General features: G+C 37.4%; 1 pseudogene; it reads left to right on the top strand.

Moving 5' to 3' along the window:
- Positions 1 to 10,274: 10,274 nt before the first annotated feature.
- On the top strand, positions 10,275 to 10,750 carry LOC116858356 (annotated as a pseudogene).
- The last annotated feature ends 9,453 nt before the right edge of the window (positions 10,751 to 20,203 follow it).

Below are 20,203 nucleotides of genomic sequence, written 5' to 3'. Positions count from 1 at the left end.
TATAAAGCTAGGCTGGAGAAAACTATTAAAGACAACATAGATTCTCTAAGAGGAGAAATGAGAGATGATCTGGGAGAAATTAAAAATACTATTGATGAGATCTAATCTAATCTAGATACTCTAACAGCTAAGGTAAATGTGGCAGAAGAATGAATTAGTGATTTAGAAGACAAACTGATAGAAAAGGAGGAATAGGAGGAGGCCTGGAACAAACAGAATCCATGAAAACAGAATTAAAGAAATAAATGATGCCATAAAACATTCCAATGTTAGAATTACTGGGACCCTGAGGGAGTGGAGAGAGAGAAAACTAGAAGATATATTTGGGCAAATAAAAGCCAAGATCTTCCCTAATCTGGGGAATGAAACAAGCATTACTGTCCTAGAGGCAGAGAGGACCCTTCCCAAGATCAAGGAAAACAGACCAATGCCCCAGCATGTAATAGTAAAACTCGCAAATCTTAGAACCAAAGAAACCATCTTAAGGAAAGTTAGGGGGAAGAGATTCCTTACCTACAGAGGTAGGAACATCAGAATAATGTCAGACTTGTCCACAGAGACCTGGCAAGCCAAAAAGTGCTGGCAAGACATATTCAGGGTACTAAATGAGAAGGACATGCAGCCAAGAATTCTTTATCCAACAAGGCTGTCTTTCAGAATGGATGGAGGGATAAGGAGCTTCCAGGGCCTGTAGAGACTGAAAGAATATGACCACTAAGCCGCCAGAAATATTAAGGGGGTTCTATAAAAGGAAAAAGACTCCAAGAGTGATATAGAATAGAAATATACAGAGACAATCCATAGAAACAAGGATTTCACAGAAAACATGATGACAATAAAATCTTATCTTTCAATAATCATGCTCAACATGAATGGCTTAATTGCTCCCATAAAATGGCACAAGGTTGAAGATTAGATAAAAAGACAGAACCCATCCATATTCTGCCCACAAGAGACTCATTTTGAACCTAAAGTTATATCCAGACTGAAAGTGAAGTGATGGAGAAACATCTTTAATGCCAATGGACATCAAAAGAAAACTGGGGTGACAATTCTCCTATCAGGGGCACCTGGGTGGCTCAGTGGGCTAAGCCTCTGCCTTCGGCTCAGGTCATGATCTCAGGATCCTGGGATAGAGCCTATCATCGGGCTCTCTGCTCAGCATGGAGCCTGCTTCCCCCACCCTCCTGCCTGCCTCTTTGCCTACTTGTGATTTCTCTCTCTTTCAAATAAATAAATAAAATATTTTTAAATATTTTAAATATTTTTTAAATATTTGTAAAATATTCTCATATCAGACAAATTAGATTTTAAGATAAAGATAAAGATAAAAGATAATTAGAGATACAGAAGGACACTATATCTTTCTTAAAGTGTCTATTCAACAAGAAGATATAACAATTGTAAATATCTGTGCCCCCAACATGGAAGCAGCCAACTACATAAGCCAACTGTTAACCAAAATAAAGAGACATACTGATAATAATACATTAATTGTAGGAGACCTCAACACCCCACTCTCAGCAACAGACAGATCATTTAAGCAGAAAATCAACAAAGAAACAAGAGCTTTGAATGACACTGAACCAGATGGACCTCATAGATATACAAAGAACTTTCTACCCTAAAACAAGAGAATACTCAATCTTCTCAAGCACCCATGGAACTTTCTTCAGAATAGACCACATACTGGGTCACAAATCAGGTCTTATCTGATACCAAAGATTGAGATTATTCCCTACATATTCTCAGACCACAATGCTTTGAAACTGTCACAGTCAGTTTCTTGTCAGTCACAAGAGAAAGTTTCAAAGAAATTCAAACAATTTGGAATTTGTTCAATTTGGAAGCTAAAGGCCATCCTGCTCAAGAATGTTTGGGTCAACCATTAAATTAAAGAAGAACTTAAACAATTCATGGAAACCAATGAGAACGAAGACACATTGGTCCAAAACCTTTGGAATATGGCAAAAGAGTCCTAAGGAGAGGAAATACATAACGATCCAAGCCTCACTCAGAAAACTAGACCCCCCCCCCAAAAAAAATGTTCTCCTTCTGCCCCTCCTCCTGCTTGTGCTCTTTCACACTCTCTCTCTTTTGGGTAAATAAATGAATTTTTTTATTAAATTCTCTCATTTCTAGATGACCCATTGCTTATTCACTAGCATGCTGTGTAATCAACACATTTTTGTGCTTTTCCAGTTTTCTTTTTAAAATCATTTCTATTTTCATACCATTGTCATCAGAGAAGTTTTTTTAAAGATTTTATTTATTTATTTGAGAGAGAAAGAGCATGAGAGGACAGAGGTCAGCTGGAGAAGCAGACTCCCTGCTGAGCAGGGAGACTGATGTGGGTCTCAATCCTGGGACTCCAGGATCATGACCTCAGCCAAAGGCAGTCATCTAACCAACTGAGTAGCCCAGGTGCCCCCAGAGAAGACGCTTGATGTGATTTCAATTTTCTTCAATTTATTGAGACTTGCTCTGTGGTCTACTGTATGGTCTATTTTGAAGAATGTTCCTTGTGCACATGAGGAAAATGTGTATTTTTGTTTTTGGATACCATGTTCTGCATACATCTATAAAGTCCATTTAGTCTTGTGTATCATTTAAAATCAATGTTTCCTTATTGATTTTCTGTCTGGTTGGTCTACACATTGATGTGGGGTATGCAAACTCCCTACCATTATTGCATGGTGTTAATGTCTCCTTTTAGTTGGGTTAATATTTATTTATATATTTAGATGCTCCTACATTCAAAACATACATATTTATAAATATTCTATCTTCTTGCTGAATACTGACCCCTTTATCTTTATATAATTCCTTTCTTTACCTTTTAGTACAATCTTCGTTTTAAAGTCTGTGTTGTCTGATGTGACTACAGCCTCACCAGATTTATTTTCATTCCCATTTGCATGGAATCCTTTCTCCATCCTTTCACTTTTGGTCTGAAGTCACTTCTGAAATGACTTTCTTGTAGGAATTATGTAAATATCTTGTTTTATGTTTGTTTTTTTTTTTTAACTGCTCAGCCACTCTCTTGATTGGAGAATTTAGTCCATTGACATTTAAAGTATTGATAAGTATATCAATTATTATTGCCATTTCTTTGTATTGTTTTCTGGCTTTTATTTTATTTATTATTATCATTATCATTATTATTATTATTATTATTATTATTATTATTTTGCAGTTCCCATCTGACCCTTTTGTCTCTTTCCCTCTTCCTTTGTGGTTTTATGGTTTTCTTTAGTGTTACATTAGGATTATTTCCTCATTTCTTGGCGTGTATTTATTATGCTTTCCTGCTTTGTAGTTACCATGAAGTTTTACATAAGCATCCTATATGTATATAATAGTCTGTCTTAAGCTGACAGCAACTTAAATTTGAACAAATTCCAAAACCTTACATTTTTGCTACACCCCACACTGAGTTTTACATTTTCTATGTCACATTTTACATCTTTATATTTTTGCTTTCCTTAAGTAATTATTATGGTTTTAACTAATTGTACTACTTTTGTTTAACCTTCATACTTAAAAGTGATTAATCCACTATCTTTACTACATATTTTCCTTTTCCACTGAGATTTTCACTTTTGCATATATTTTTGTTTTTCTTAATTAGTGCCATTTTTTTTCAGCTTAAAGAAGTTCCTTTAACATTTCTCAAAAGGCAAGTTTACTATTGATGAACTCCTTCAGCTTTTTTATTTAAATTCAATTTAATTAACATATACTGCATTACTAGTTTCAGTGGTTGAATTTAGTGATTCATCAGTTGTGTACACCCAGTGCTTATTACCTCAAGTTCCTTCCTTAATGCCCATCATTGAACTATCCCCTCCCTTGAAAACAGTATAGAGGTTCCTCAAAAAGTTAAAAATAGAACTACCTTATGACCCAGCACTACAGTATATTTATTCAAAGAACTCCTTCAGCTTTTTCTTGCTTATCTGGAAAACTTAAATCTCTCCCTTTCAATTCTGAATGAAAACCTTGCCAAGTAAAAGATTGCTGGTTGGAAGTTGTTTTTGTTTTTTTGTTTTTGCTTTTGTTGTTATTGTTGTTGTTGTTATTGTTTTCCTTCAGTCACTTTCTTCTGGCTTGCAAAATTTCTGCTGAGAAGTCTGATGGTATCCTTATGGGGTTTCTCTTATATATATGAAATTATTTTTCTCTTGCTGCTTTTAAGATTCTTTATCTCTAACTTTGGCCATTTTATTAATGTGTATGGTGTAGATCTTTTGGGGTTCATTTTATTTGGAATTCTCTGGGACTTATGGATGTAGATGTCTATTTTCTTGTCCAATTAGAGAAGTTTTCAACCATTACTTTTTTCAAATAGTTTTCTTTCTCTTTCTCTTCTCCTTCTGAGAAATTCTAATGCAATATTATTCTGCTTGATGGTGTTCCAAAGTTCTGTTAAGGAATTTTTACTTTTTAAAAGCTGTGATCACTAAGACAGCATGATACTGGCACAAAAACAGACACATAAACCAATGGAACAGAGTAGAGAGACCAGATATGGACCAGCAACTCTATGGTCAAATAATCTTAGACAAATGAGGAAAAAATATACAGTGGAAAAAAGACAGTATCTTCAATAAGTGGTACTGGGGAAATTGGACAGCTACATGTAGAAGAATGAAACTTGACCATTCTCTTACACCATACACAAAGATAAACTTGAAATAGATAAAAGACCTCAACATGAGGCAGGAATCCATCAGAATCCTAGAGGAGAACATAGGCAGTAACCTCTTCAACATTGGCCACAGCAACTTCTTTCAAGATGTGTCTCCAAAGGCAAAGGAAACAAAAGCGAAAATGAACTTTTGGTACTTTATCAAGATCAAAAGCTTCTGCACAGCAAAGGAAACAGTCAACAAAACAAAGAGGCAACCCACGGAATGGGAGAAGATATTCGCAAATGACAGTACAGACAAAGGGCTGATATCCAACATCTATAAAGAACTCCTCAAACTCAACACACACAAAACAGATAATCATGTCAAAAAAAAAAAAAAGTGGGCAGAAGACATGAACAGACACTTCTCCAATGAAGACATAGAAATGGCTAACAGACACATTAAAAAAATGTTCATCATCACTAGCCATCAGGGGGATTCAAATCAAAAACATACTGAGATACCACCTTACACCAGTTAGAATGGCCAAAATTAACAAGACAGTAAATAACGTGTGTTGGAGAGGATGTGGAGAAAGGGGAAGCCTCTTACACTGAGTTGGGAATTCAAGTTGGTGCAGCCACTTTGGAAAACAGTGTGAAGATTCCTCAAGAAATTAAAAATAGAGCTACCCTATGACCCTGCAATTGCACTGTTGGGTATTTACCCCAAAGATACAGATGTAGTGAAAAGAAGGGCCATCTGTACCCCAATGTTCATAGCAGCAATGGCCATAGTCGCCAAACTATGGAAAGAACCAAGATGCCCTTCAATGGATGAATGGATAAGGAAGATGTGATCCATATACACTATGGAGTATTATGCCTCCATCAGAAAGGATGAATTCCTAACTTTTGTATCAACATGGATGGGACTGGAGGAAATTATGCTGAGTAAAATAAGTCAAGCAGAGAGAGTCAATTATCATATGGTTTAGCTTATTTGTGGAGCATAAGGAATAACACAGAGAATATGGGGAGATGGAGAAGAGAAGTGAGTTGGGAGAAATTGGATGGGGAGACGAACCATGAGAGACTGTGAACTCTGAAAAAAAATATGAGGGTTTTGTAGGAGAGGAGATTGGGTGAGCCTGGTGGTGGGTATTGTGGAGAGCACATATTGTATGGAGCACTGGGTGTGGTGCATAAACAATGAATTCTGGAACATTGAAAAGAAACAAAAAAATTTTTTTTTTAAATTAGTCATTTTAAATTAAGTAATAAATAAATAAATAAATAAATAAATAAATATTTTTCCCTTTTTGCTTCTCTGTTAATATGATATCCATTGCTCTGTCTTCTAGCTCACTGTTCCAGTCTTTTGCTTCATCCAGTCTGCTGTTGAACCCTTCTATTTTTTTCAGTATTTTTCAGTTTGATCGTTGTATTCTTCAGCTCTGTTACTTCTGTTTGAACTTTCTTATATTTTATATATCCTTATTGAAGAGATACACTATGTTTATCTATTTTTCTCCCTATTTTAGTGAGTATATTTATGATTATTACTTTGAACTCTTTTTTCAGGTATATTGCTTATCTCTGTTTCATCAATGTCTTTTTCTGAAGTTTTCTCTTGTTCTTTATTTTGGAACATATCCTTATCTCTATTCATTTTTCCTGAAACTTTACATTTGTTTCTATGTATTGGGAGAAGAAGTTTCTTTCAGTCATGAAGGAGTGGTCACTGGAAGGCTAGAGATATTTTTCAATCTGTTTTCTGTGCAGTGCCCTGTTTTGCTAATGGTCTTAGTTCTGTGGGGCTCAGAAATGAAAGTCCCCTTGGCAAGCAGCACCAGATATTCAAAGGGTGTCCCTTGGGTTGGGTGTGTGCACCCATAGAGTCTTTCAGGGCAGCAGCTACTGTGGAGAAGAAATGGGCCAGGTCTGGTGGAGTGAGTCCATAGTGAACACTAGGGCAGGGACAAGTGACAATAGAATGAAGCTTGAGAGTGCAAAAATGATACCCACTAATACAAGTCTAACAAGGAAGAAGGACATTTAAAAATAGCACCTACTAGTGTTCTTCTCTAGGCTTTTGATGGATTCCTGTCTCACACTTAGGTTTTTCATCCATTTTCAATTTATTTTTGTGTATGATGTAAGAAAGTGGCCCTGTTTCATTATTCTGCAGGTGTCTCTTCAATTTTTCCAACACTATTTGCTGAAGAGACTATCATTTTTTCATTGGATATTCCTTCCTGTTTTATTGAGCATTAGTTGACCATAGAGCTGAGGGTTAATTTCTAGGTTCTCTATTCTGTTCCATTGATCTATCTGTCTCCTTTTATGCCAGTATTATACTGTATTGATGATTACAGCTTTGTAATACAGCTCAAAGTCCAGAAATTTGCCTCCAGCTTTGGTTTTTGTTTTCAACAAAAAAATAGCTTTAACTGTTCAGGGTCTTTTCTGGTTCTCTATAAATTTTAGAATTGCTTTTTCCAGTTCTGTGAAAAATTCTGGTAGTATTTTGAAAGGGATTGCATTGAATTTGTAAATTGCTTTGCATAGTATAGACACTTTAGTGATATTTGTTCTTCTACTCCATGAGCATGAAATGTTTTTTTCCATTTCTTTGTGTCTTCTTCAATTTCTTTTATAAGTATTCTATAGTTTGCTAAGTGCAGATCCTTTATCTCTTTGGATAGGTTTATTCTTAGGTATCTTATCATTTTTGGTGTAATAAGCAATGGGATTGATTTCTTGATTTCTCTTCATGCTGTTTCTTTATCAGTGTATAGAAACAGATTTCTGTGCATTGATTTAATATCCTGTGATCAAAATCTATAAAAACTTATCAAACTCAACACCAAAAAACCCCCCAAATAATCCAGTCAGGAAATGGACAGAGAACATGAATGGACATTTCTCCAAAGAAGACATATAATAGTCAACAGACACATGAAAAACTGTTCAATATCACTCAGCATAAAGAACATACAAATCAAATCCAGAATGAGATACCACCTCACACCAGTCAGAATGGCTAAAACTAACAAGTCAGGAAAGAGCAAGTGTTGGTGAGAATGCAGAGAAAGGGGAACCCTCTTACCCTGTTGGTGGGAATGTAAACTGGTGCAACCACTCTGGAAAACAGTATGGAGGTTCCTCAGAAAGTTAAAAAAAGAGCTACCCTACAACCCAGTAATTGCCCTGCTAGGTATTTACCCAAAGGATACAAAAATAGTGATTCAAAGGAGCACTTGCTCCCCAATGTGTATAGCAGCAATGTCCACAAAACCCAAAATATGGAAAGAGTCCAGATGTCAATTGACAGAGGAATGGATAAAGAAGATGTGGAATATTACTCAGCCATCAAACAAATGAAATCTTGGCATTTGCAATGACATGGATGGAACCAGAAGGTATTATGCTAAGCAAATAAGTCAGTCAGAGAAAGACAAACACCATATTATTTCACTCATATGTGGAATCTAATAAATTAAATAGATGAGGGGCAACTGGGTGGCTCAGTGGGTTAAGCCTCTGCCTTTGGCTCAGGTCATGATCTCAGGGTTCTGGGATCGAGCCCCGCATCGGGCTCTCTGCTCAGCAGGGAGCCTACTTCCTCCTCTCTCTCTGCCTGTCTCTCTGCCTACTTGTGATCTCTATCTGTCAAATAAATAAGTAAAATCTTTTAAAAAATATATGAACATAGGGGAAGGGAAGGAAAATAAAATAAGATGAAAGAGGAGAAGGAGGCAAGCCATAAGAGACTCAAGTCTAAGAAACAAACTGAGGGTTGCTGAAGCAGAGTTGGGGGGGATGAGGTTATTGGGTGATGGGTACTTGATATAATGAGTACTTGGTGTTTATGCAACTGATGAATAAGTAAGTTCTACCCTTGAAACTAATAATACACTATATGTTAACTAAATTGAATTTAAATTTTAAAAATTAAAAAAAAAACCCACCCGCCAGTACCTCTGCTTCTGTAGAGATCTTCTAGAAACTTTTATCCCTTCAGTATATCCCCTAAGACTATTCAAAGAATCTCCCTCAAATATGATCCAGGTGTTTCTCAAACTACTGCTTCTTTATTGGGACTTGTCATAATGTGATTCTGTGTGTGAGTCCTTCAAGATAGGGGTCTCAGTCCTTTGCCTGTCTCAGACACTAGCCCTGATAGTTTTCAAAGCTAATAATTTGGGGAGCTTCCTTTTCTGTTGCAGGTCTCATGGGTTGAGTTACCCCATGTGGGCAAACTCGTTCCTCAGAAAGGAGCTGTGCCTTTATGATATCATTCCTTTTTGTAAGTCACCAAGTTGGGGATGGGGGTCCTTAGCCAGATCATTTTTGCTCTCCCTACTGATCTTGATATGACTTGCTTGTTTTGTTTTGTGGAACAGCTTCTCTGCCAGTTTTCAGATATTTTTCAGTGAGAATGTCCTATATGTAGTTGTAACTTTGTTGTGTCTGTGGAAGGAGGTGAACTCACGTTCTCCTTATGCTGCCATCTGGAACCCTTCCTCCAACATCCTCCCCAGTCTGTTTGAAAGAAAGGTAGGAAAGAGAAAGAAAAAGAGAAAGACTAGTTATCAACTGAAGAAGGTTGAAACCCAACTCAAGGAAGAGCTTCTAAGAAAAACGAGTCACTTAGAATGACAGTGAGAAAATACTGGTATTGAAGCAGTGACCAGTTTAGAAAATATTTTCTAATATACCTACAGTCTGAATTGATAAGCAAGAGGGTGAAATGACCCAGAAGGTGAGGGAAGGAAGAACCCAGAGTAAAACAAATCCCTCTTCCCTTTAAGTCTTCAGATGTAATTCAATTTGAAGAACACAGTAATTCAGTCATTATGGAGGTGCTTCTCTTTCTGACCATGATGAAGTAACAGGGAAAAGAATTAGTCTCCTGCTTGGCAACAAAAACATGACAGAATATTTGAAACAATGGTTTTTCAGGACATGGAACATCAGACATTGAAGACTAGAGATCTCTCGGAGATGGGAAACAAATTAGATGAGCCCTAAGGTCACTCTAGTTTAGTGCCCTGAAAGAGTTTCCAGTATGTGGTGTACGTAGGGAGATCCAGGGACACCATGACAGGTCCCTGAGTCAAGGAGACATTGATGATAGTCTGGGAGACTAAGATGGCTAGAGTTTATAGGACAGAACACCAGAAAAGTAATGGTATAAACACTCCAATTAAGGCAGGATTTTTCAGCTTGGACAAATGGCAAGACACTCTATAGACTAGCTACAAGAAACACACCTTAAATACTAAGACACAAATAGGTTAAAAATAAAAGGATGAGAAAAAGTATATCATTCTAAAAATAAGAGAAAGTTGCAGCAGATACATTAATATAAGATTAAAGTAGACTTCGGAGCAAATAATATTAACATAGGTAACCAAAGTCATATTATTTGGATCAAGGGACAATTCATCAAAAAGACAAAATAGCTCTATAGATCTTAATCCCAAATTTGTAAAACTTCTAGAAAAAAAATAGGACAAATTCTTTCTGACACTAATTCTGGCAAAATTTTAGATAAGACACTGAAAGCAAGATTCACAAAAGAAAAAAAAAAATAACTTGGATTCCACCAAAATTAAAAACTTCCTTGTCTTCCTTGGTGCTGCCTATAGAGGTGGTAGCCAATCTCCTACTCATCATCACGGTCACCCTCAGAACTCTGGTGAAGCTCAAGATCATTAGAAAGAGGACCAAGAAGTTCATGTACCACCAGTCAGACCAAGATGTCAAAATTAAGAGCAACTAGTGGAGATGCATAGGCATAGATAGTAGGGAGCACAGAAGATTCAAGGGCCAGATCTTGATGCTCAGCAGTGGTCACAGGAGCAACAAAAAAACAAAGCACTTGTTGCCCAATGGCTTCTGAAAGTTCCTATTTCACAAGATCAAGTAGCTTGAAGTGCTGTTGATGTGCAACAAATCTTACTGTGGATGTGCAACAAATCTAACTGTGTAGAGAATGCTCACAATGTCTGCTCTAAAGATCACAAAGTCATTGTTGAAAGAGCAGCCCAGCTGGCCATCAGAGTCACCAATCCCAATGCCAGGATACACAGCAAAGAAAATGAATAGACAGTGTATGTACATGTTTATTTGTGTTAATAAAACTATAAAAAAGGAACAAAATTTAAAACCTCTTTTTCCTTTCCTCATTTAGAAGGAAAATCAAGACAGTGATATTTAAAGACCATGTGCAAATATTAAATGTCCTGGACATCTACAAGATGCCAAGGATCCCCATTTGCTGTGTTCTGGAGCATCTTCTTCAGGAAAAAAATAAATATAAAGCCCCCTCCACTATGGTGATGCCTTATATGGCCATCTGGCCATCTGGGAATCTGAGACCAGGTAGACTATAAGCAGGGAAGTCTGGTAGGATTCAAGTACATCACAGATCACAGATCCTTGAAGTAAACTCAGACAGTCCTAAAGTCTGAGCTGGACACTGATCTAAACACTTACTTTGTATCTAGTTGGGCTGTCAACTGCTTTGTATAACACAGCTAAGTTGTAACATCTAAACAAATTCTGATTAATATGATTTTTTAAAATGTTAGTTAATTTTATTTAAACAAAACAAAATCTTCCTATTCTGAATAAACCTAACCTAAACCCATTTAAATTACAAGATTTAATTTATCAATTCATCCAACCATTCATTTATTGGTTTGTTTGATTATTTTTGCCACAACCTTCTAAAAGATGGCAGGGGTCTAGTTACTATTAACAACGATGTAGAAAATAAATCTAAATCCCAGAACGGATTGCTTAGTATGGACTGGGCTGTTTTGTTATTTGTGTGTCTATGGCAATTATATCAGGCTGGCACATTAGCCTGGAGGATCTTGGGAACTGGTCAGTTGCAGGCTTAGGACCATATTCCCTCACATGCACTCAGCCTAAAAGGAGAAAGGCCCCTCCAATAGAAAGTCATACCAGTGGATGGGACACAGGCTCAGGGTCCTGGAAAGTGGAAGGGAGTTAACCTCAGCATGACTATACCACTTTTTGGAGGCGGGGGGGGGAAGGTACTATGGCATGTTGAGTCTAGGGTGATCCCTACAGCATCTTGGAGGGGTGGGCAGCCCTCAAGAGCAGCCACCGTCAGGAAGGTTTTTTTTTAGATCATGGTAGGAGTGAACATGGAGGTCACATGAAGGGCATTGTGGTCCCAGAAAGAACTGAAATTTTACACAGGTCAACAGGTCATTGCTTACCATTTTGTTATTGACCAAGGAAAATAGATTTCTCATGTTCCCTCCTCCATTCACCAGAGGCCACTTGCAGGGGAGGTAGAGGACATAATGCTTACTTTGACACACAGGATTGTTTTAATACTTTTTAATACTTTTTTAATACTTTTAATACTTCCTTACTGCAGGGCACCTGGGTGGCTCAGTCAATTAAGTGTCTGCCATCAGCTCAGGTCATGAACCCAGGGTCCTGGGATCAAGCTCCTCATGGAGCCCCTCATTGGACTCCACCTAGAGCCCTAAAGCCCTACATTGAGGCCCGTATTAGGCTCCCTGCTCATTGGGGAGCTTGCTTCTCCCTCTCCCTCTGCCTGCTTGTGCTCTCTCTCTCTCCCTCTCTCTGTCGAATAAATAAATAAATAAAATCTTTAAAAAATATTTCCTTATTGCCCTTATTGTCTGTATTGTCCATTAGTATCCCTTATTATCTTTGTCATTGTAGTGATATCCTTGCTGATAATGGTAATTGGTGTCTTTTTTCATTCTCTTTTTTTTCCTAAGATTTATCAATGTTATTGATTTTTTAAAAAAACCTGTTTTTAATGACTTTATATTTTTTCTATTTCAAGAGGATAGATTTTTGTTTTATATCTGTTAGTCCTTTCTTCTGTCAGCTTTGGGTTTGTTTTGTTCTTTTTCTAATTTCATAAGTTAAAAACTTCATTGATTTGAGGGGTTTCTTATCAATGTAAGAATTTAACACTGCATGTTATCTGCATTCCACAAATGTTGATATGTCATATTTTCACTTTCATTTTGTTCAAAAATGTTTTCTAATTTCCTTTGAAGCTTCTGTTTTGACTACAAATTTCTACAAGTGTGTTATTTAACTTTAGAGTATTGGGGAATTTCTCCTTTCTGTTACTCATACCTATTTAATTTCTCTATGATCAGAGAACATACTTTATAGATATTCAATCATCTTAAATTTCAGTTTGTTTTGTGAACTAACTTATCTTCTCGATTGAAATGTGTTTTATGAGCTCTTGAAAGGAATAGACATTCTGCTGTCTTTGGGTGGAATTTTCGGTAACTGTTATTTGAATCAAGTTGATTGATGGTATTATTCAGTTTTTCTATGAGCTTATTGATTTTCTAATTCCTCTTTTGATTGCTGTATGAGGAGTATTGAAATCTCCAATTATAATTGTGGATTTTTCTATTTCTACTCTCAATTCTGCTTCATGTTTTTTTTATCTTCTGTGTTAGGTGCATACATATTTAGATTGCTATATCATTTTGGAAAATTTACCATTTTATCATTGTACAATGACTGTCTCTATCCATGGTAATTTTTCTTGCTCTAAAATTTATTTAATCTGATATTATTATTGGCATTATTATAGGGATAAAAAATCACTTATTCTATATTTTACTCTCCAAATAGGATTTGCTTTGATCTTACACTCTTTTTAGTTATCCACATATCAATATGCTAAGAAAATGTCAAGACCTATCTGGAACAACTATGCAATGCTGAAATTAATATTTGTAGAATTTAGTGATTTCTCTTAAAAAGTCAGTGGACATTTACTTGGTTTGACAAATCTTTCCTATGGGTGGTTTGATATTCTGCAAATGTAGTTTAGTGTGCAATGACACAGATTTAAATTCCTAAAGAAATCAAATAAAAATGAATCAAAATGGTAGAGTCCACATCATAAACCCTACTCTTCAATTGTCATTTTAGATCTTAGTCTTCTAAACCTTCATTTGTTATCACTGTTTAGTAAACACTAAAAAAATAATATGTATTATTAATCAAATATGAACAAATTTTTGGTTCTTCTTGAGAGCCTGCCTGTCCAAGTCAGATATTTTGCTCTCACAAATGGTAGCCTATAGTGTGTGTATATGGGGACAGAAAGTGAGAGGGTCTCATACCTTTCCTCAAACAATCTATGCATTGAGCACTTTTATTGCATGATCATTCTACCTTGCACAAGAGACCTCTGTCCCAGAGTCCCTGCCCTGTTCAGGCTCTGTTGTTCTTCCACCAGACACAGTATGTCTTCATGCTTGCCCTATTTCACTCTTCATTGAGGCTCTGGGAGCTGTTAGTGCTAAAGCTGTCTGCCCTTCTGCTGCTAAGTATGGTAAATGGCTCTCCCTACAACAAAAATAATATTTAACAATCATTAAGCTCTTGCCATATATGCCAAATTTTTCTAAGCGGTTTTCATATATTTCATTGGATCCTTATAATAATCTCTTGAACTAAATTTTATTTTAGTCCTATTTTATAGGTAAGGAAACTGAGGCATTGAGAAGTGAAATAGCCAACTCTAGGAACTGCTTAGGATAACACACACAGAACAGCTGGCCTGAACAGGAAGCAGGGGCTTCAAAAGTAAGTGTCCTGATCTTCAGACAGCTGATACAAATTAATCTGCTTGGGCTTTTTCTTTTCGACAATTAAGGCTCTGTTACTAAATAAGCTTTTTTTGTTTTTTTTCCTCTTAGTATTAATTCTCATTTAAGAAAGCCCTTGTTGCCTTGCCCTGCCTTGTAAATAGCTATCAGTTCATCCATATAAATTTGCATTTATAAGTGGGAAGCCATTCTTCTCACAAAGCCCTCCAGGAGTTTCCATCTCACAGTACCAGAACACTCTTCACAGTGAGTCCCCCAGCCCTCCAAGACAGACACCCCACTTTCACATTACTGCTCTGCTCTACCTTCCCTTCTATCTTCACATCACTCACTCTCTGCTGTCTCTTGTCTAGCTGCTAAACATTGCATCCATCCTTAGCACCTTTACTCAGATGTCCACCCATTTCTCTGAGGTCTTCCCAAATGATTCCATTTTAAATTAGAAGCACTAACCCCTTTCCACTTATTATCTCCTCAACACTATTATTGTGCTCAGTGCATAAAGAATTCAGGCCAGGAATGGACATTCAGTCAGTATGTGTTATGTAATAGCTTCGCCCCAGGATGACAATGCTGAAAGTGTAGTTAGCTTCTTCCCATATGTACCTGAACCATGGCATCAGGCATGACCAGGTCTCAGATCTATAGCAGTTGGCTGGAGTGGATCACAGCAGCCTTCTTTTTGCCAAATCAGTTTATTTAGGATTCAGAAACTGGATCTGTTGCTGGCACCTATGAATCTCTTCCTCCTGGTACATTCAGTTTTCTGATTGCAAATCCTAATGATTTTTCTAGACCTTAGATTATTATTTCAGTAATTCCACACATTGTGTTGTTTGCTATAAATGATATCCCAAATATCTAGAATGTGCATGAAGAAAGTTTTTGCACTGGAAAGGGATCACTGGTCCCACAGTTGAAAACAAAATGAAGGCTACTTTCAGTTCTTTTGAGTGTATCAAAGGAAATGTCTTTTAAATTTTAATCAATCACTTTGTATGAATTATAAGAACACATTTGAAACTGGAAGAAATGACATATTTAGGAAGAGAGTTGAATGAGCTCACAGACCACTGTGTTCATGAACTTTCCCACACCCCATCTATTGTAGTTTGTGGAATAATTGGTCCTTGTTTACAGAAGAAACTTGAAGGATTTGTCTGGGTAATAAAAGTAAAACACCATGTATCTTATTATAAAGGAAGTAGTTTGAAGCATTTGACCTCACTCAGAATGTTTCTCAGTCCCTTGGTATCCCAGAGTTTATTAAGTCAAGGATAAATTTCACTCATACCAACCTCCTAAGAGTTCAAAAGACAAATACCAGATCTAATATATTTGTTTCCAAGGTCATTGTACCTTAGGGATTCGAAACCCTCTCTTCACCATTGGAGTACCCCCTCTCTTGCATTGCTATATCAATCTAGCAAACAGAGTGGTGAGCCTAGGTTCAGAGAAATGGAGGGGAAGTTTTGAGAATTCTCTTGTCCATCCAAGAGCAACTGGGATTTTTCTGCCCCAGTGTTGCCTCAAGAAGGATTTGGAGGTGACTGTGTACAGGATGTATGAAAAAGAGCACCCTGGTGGATGAGAGACTGCCCTGAGCACAGACAATCTATTATGCATTTGTCAGACTTGATCAGAATTTCCCACTTTCTTATACCCACCTAATACCACTGTTTAGCCCCCTATTTTCCAGATTGACTTCATATATCATGGTCAATTCACTGACATTAAATACCCATCACCTTGACTGGAGTTCAGGTTACTGAAAATTTCAACTCACCCTCTGGGTGGAGAGGGTGTGTCAGGGGACAACATGTAGAGACAATGGAAAGCTGTGGGAAAGAACTGCAGAGGGAGGCAATTTCCTGTCAGGGGAAACCTCAGAAGTGGTCAGAAGGCCAACAAAGGCACTTCAGGCTCATTGTTTTATTTACTTATTTATTTTCCCCAACATTTCAAAACCAACTGTATGACTTCCAAAGGTAATGTCAATCTCTAACCAATTTTGTCAGCAAGTGAATATGAGGTACTCCTAGGACACATCTTCCCAGAGCAATGTGTTATTTATGTAATATTCTCAGGTGGGCCTACTGACATATTGACGCAACTTTTGACAAACTAACAAAATAGAACATCACTGCTGTGCTTATATTCCCCCAAGCCAAACAGTGATTATAAGCATCTTTTTCACATGCTTAGGATCCCTTAATAAAAGACATCAAATAAGCCATTAGATTGAGGAGCAATTTAATAAACAATTTGCTGACCATTAATAGTATACAGGTTATAAACCTTAGCATAAAAATACATGTGTGTACCCTCAACTCCATGGTCAAATAATCTTCGACAAAGCAGGAAAAAAAATATACAGTGGAAAAAAGACAGTCTCTTCAATAAATGGTGCTGGGAAAATTGGACAGCTATACGTAGAAGAATGAAACTTGACCATTCTCTTACACCATACACAAAGATAAACTCAAAAATGGATAAAAGACCTCAACATGAGACAGGAATCCATCAGAATCCTAGAGAAGAACATAGTCAGTAACCTCTTCAATATCAGCCACAGCAACTTCTTTCAAGATATGTCTCCAAAGACAGAGGAAACAAAAGTGAAAATGAGCTTTTGGGACTTCATCAAGATCAAAAGCTTCTGCACAGCAAAGGAAACAGTCAACAAAACAAAGAGGCAACCCACGGAATGGGAGAAGATATTTGCAAATGACAGTACAGACAAAAGGTTGATATCCAGGATTTGTAAAGAACTTCTCAAACTCAACACACATGAGACAAATAATCATATCAAAAAATGGGCAGAAGATATGAACAGACACTTCTCCAAAGCAGACATACTAATGGCTATTAGACACATGAAAAAATGTTCATCACTAGCCATCAGGGAGATTCATATGAAAACCACATTGAAAAATTACACCAGTTAGAATGGCCAAAAATTAGCAAGACAGTAAACAACATGTGTTGGAGAGAATGTGGAGAAAGGGGAAGCCTCTTACACTGTAGTTGGGAATTCAAGTTGGTTCAGCCACTTCGGAAAACAGTGTGGAGATTCCTCAAGAAATTAAAAATAGAGCTACCCTATGACCCTGCAATTGCACTACTGGGTATTTACCCTAAAGATACAGATGTAGTGAAAAGAAGGGCCATCTGTACTCCAATGTTTATAGCAGCAATGGCCACGGTCACCAAACTATGGAAAGAACCAAGATGCCCTTCAATGGACGAATGGATAAGGAAGATGTGGTCCATATACACTATGGAGTATTATGCCTCCATCAGAAAGGATGAATACCCAACTTTTGTAGCAACATGGATGGGACTGGAAGAGATTATGCTGAGTGAAATAAGTTAAGCAGAGAGAGTCAATTATCATATGGTTTCACTTATTTGCGGAGCATAACAAATAACACGGAGGACATGGGGAGATGTAGAGGAGAAGGGGGTTGAGGGAAATTGGAGAGGGAGATGAACCATGAGAGACTATGGACTCTGAAAAACAATCTGAGGGTTTTGAAGGGGCGGGGGGTGGGAAGTTGGGGGAGCCAGGTGGTGGGTATTATGAACAGGGCTCCATTATGAATGGAGCACTGGGTGTGGTGCAAAAACAATGAATTCTGTTATGCTGAAAAGAAATAAAATAAATAAATAAATAAAAATACATGTGTGTGCTTATCAGTGTATGTGCATATATTATATGTTTATCTTGTAATATCCATATATGTCTTAACTAGCTAAGTCCCATAATTCCTGTCAATCATTATGAACTTGCAAGATTTAATTGCAGTTGGACTTTGATTCTTAGTCTAATATTTAGTGCAAATATTCATATAACTTACAAATGAAGGAAAACCAATAAACAAACCCATCCTTTGTTATCCTCTGCTTAATATTGTTGTTTCAGTTACACAGATTTTAAGCATCCAGTATTTATGTTTTAGTTATTTTGTGTTCATGTAATATAAAGGAAAAATCTGAACATGATTTTTACTTTACAGATGCATTTAGAATATAATTTTTGTGCAAGACACTACCTATTATAATTACTTAAGTTCAGCTGTATTGAATGCAATAAATGCTATCAGTCAATATTAAGTATGCTAAAAAAATGAAGAGGATATTTTTTACTTATCAAAAATATACCACTGTGATATAAAGATTAATATGTGAGTCCTTCCAGATAAACTGCCTAGGTTGTCTAATGTCCATGGGTTCACAGGGCTACTGGTTCTCCTCCTAAGTCATAGGAAAGTCTCATTTGCCTAGGATTCTCAAACTGTCACTTTATCTGTGACCCTATGATGCAGAGCAAAAACCACCTCTGCACTCAGATGCCAGGACCTGTAATGAGGTTTAGCAGGGACAGGACCAGCATTCCCCAAACATTTTTTTAAAATGTTGTATGTACAGATTTTACAGATCCTGCATAATCTGGGCCAGTGAAATATGAACAGAAGTGATCCCCATCTCTGACCCATAAATAACTCCCAAGTGCCATCCCTCATTTTCCTTCCCATGCAGAGGACACTGGACCCTAGGAGAAGACAGAACCTTCAATCAAGAAGGCTGAATGCCAACATCCCCTGTGATAAGCTACTCACTGGCTTATCACACAATGTAAGCACCATTTAAGCAAACAGTGTATGTGCCATCTAAGCCTCTATCACATTAGGGTATTGCAGCTTAGCAATTTAGAGCAGTTAGCATTACCTAAGTCACAACACCATTCCATTCTGTGCACCAGGATATGGTTTGCAGGGATAGGAAACCCTGACATCTCTCTAACTCTGCCTTTTCTTCCCTGCTTGGGGAAACTTGAATAATCTGAAGATGGAGTGGGTAGAAGGTTGAGGTGGGGACAGGACAGGACTGGTTTTCCCATAATTCATCTGTTTTCAAAATATTTTATTGATCCCAGTGTGTGAAGTCTTTGTTGTTTTTCCCAATCTGACAATTATTCTTAGGGTGAATGGCAACTCCAAATCTCAGAACTTGAATAAGACCACATCACTGGGTGGTGAGGGGACTGTTTAGCCCACCAAACAGGACAACCATGCCGAGGTATTCAACACAAGGATTCTTAGAAGTGGTGTTGAAGGCACAACATACAACTGCTAAAACTCCTTGGTCCTAGACCCAGGGGTACAGAAGTAAAATTTCATTCTCCCAAATTTGCGATAACTGTATGATTGCAATCCTCCAAACTATCTAAGGAAGGGGCATAATCCTCCCTCTTGCCAGGTGAGTTCACAGACAGTGTAATGATGCATTGGTTCATTCAGGTTTGAACACAGTCTCTAAGAAATTCTTTAACCTCTGAAAGTTTTCTGACCCTCATTATCCCTGCAATTATTTCTATGTTTTAGGTCATAAGGCAATTGTTGCCACAGTGTTAATTTTCCCTTAGGGCCACAGTGACTCTTGAAGTTATGCTGACATATTTGGTCTGGTACTGAGGATAAGTCGTGTGGGCTCTCTCCATGACTGAAGCAGGAGAAGGCACAGATTTCCACACTCATCGCTAGCGTGGGGACCAGGACACAGAGCTCATCCTCACCCACCCAGTAAAGGACTATCTACCCTCATCCTTCTACCAGCTGCCCTTCACGTGGCCTCTCTAACACCAGCAAGCACCTGTTTTCTCTTTTTGCCTCACTGAATTTCATATCTTATGTGGGGATTTTCTGGAGTCTAGAAACCAAAGGGGAGCTGAGGTCCTGACCTGTCATGTTGCCATCTCTATGGATTCTAAGGCATGTGATAATGGGAACCTCTGAGGTTCCTAATGATTTCTAAAACTAAAGGTGGAAAAGCCATAAATCCAATCTTCTCTTGGGTCCCAAAATTTCCTCCCCCAAGACTCTTCCTTTTTTTTTAA

The sequence above is a fragment of the Lontra canadensis genome, unplaced genomic scaffold, assembly GCF_010015895.1.
Source record: "Lontra canadensis isolate GAN:19392208 unplaced genomic scaffold, GSC_riverotter_1.0 scaffold135, whole genome shotgun sequence".
Lineage (NCBI taxonomy): Eukaryota > Metazoa > Chordata > Mammalia > Carnivora > Mustelidae > Lontra > Lontra canadensis.
Note: the sequence above shows the minus strand (reverse complement) of the source record. Positions and strands in the feature narration are given on the sequence as shown.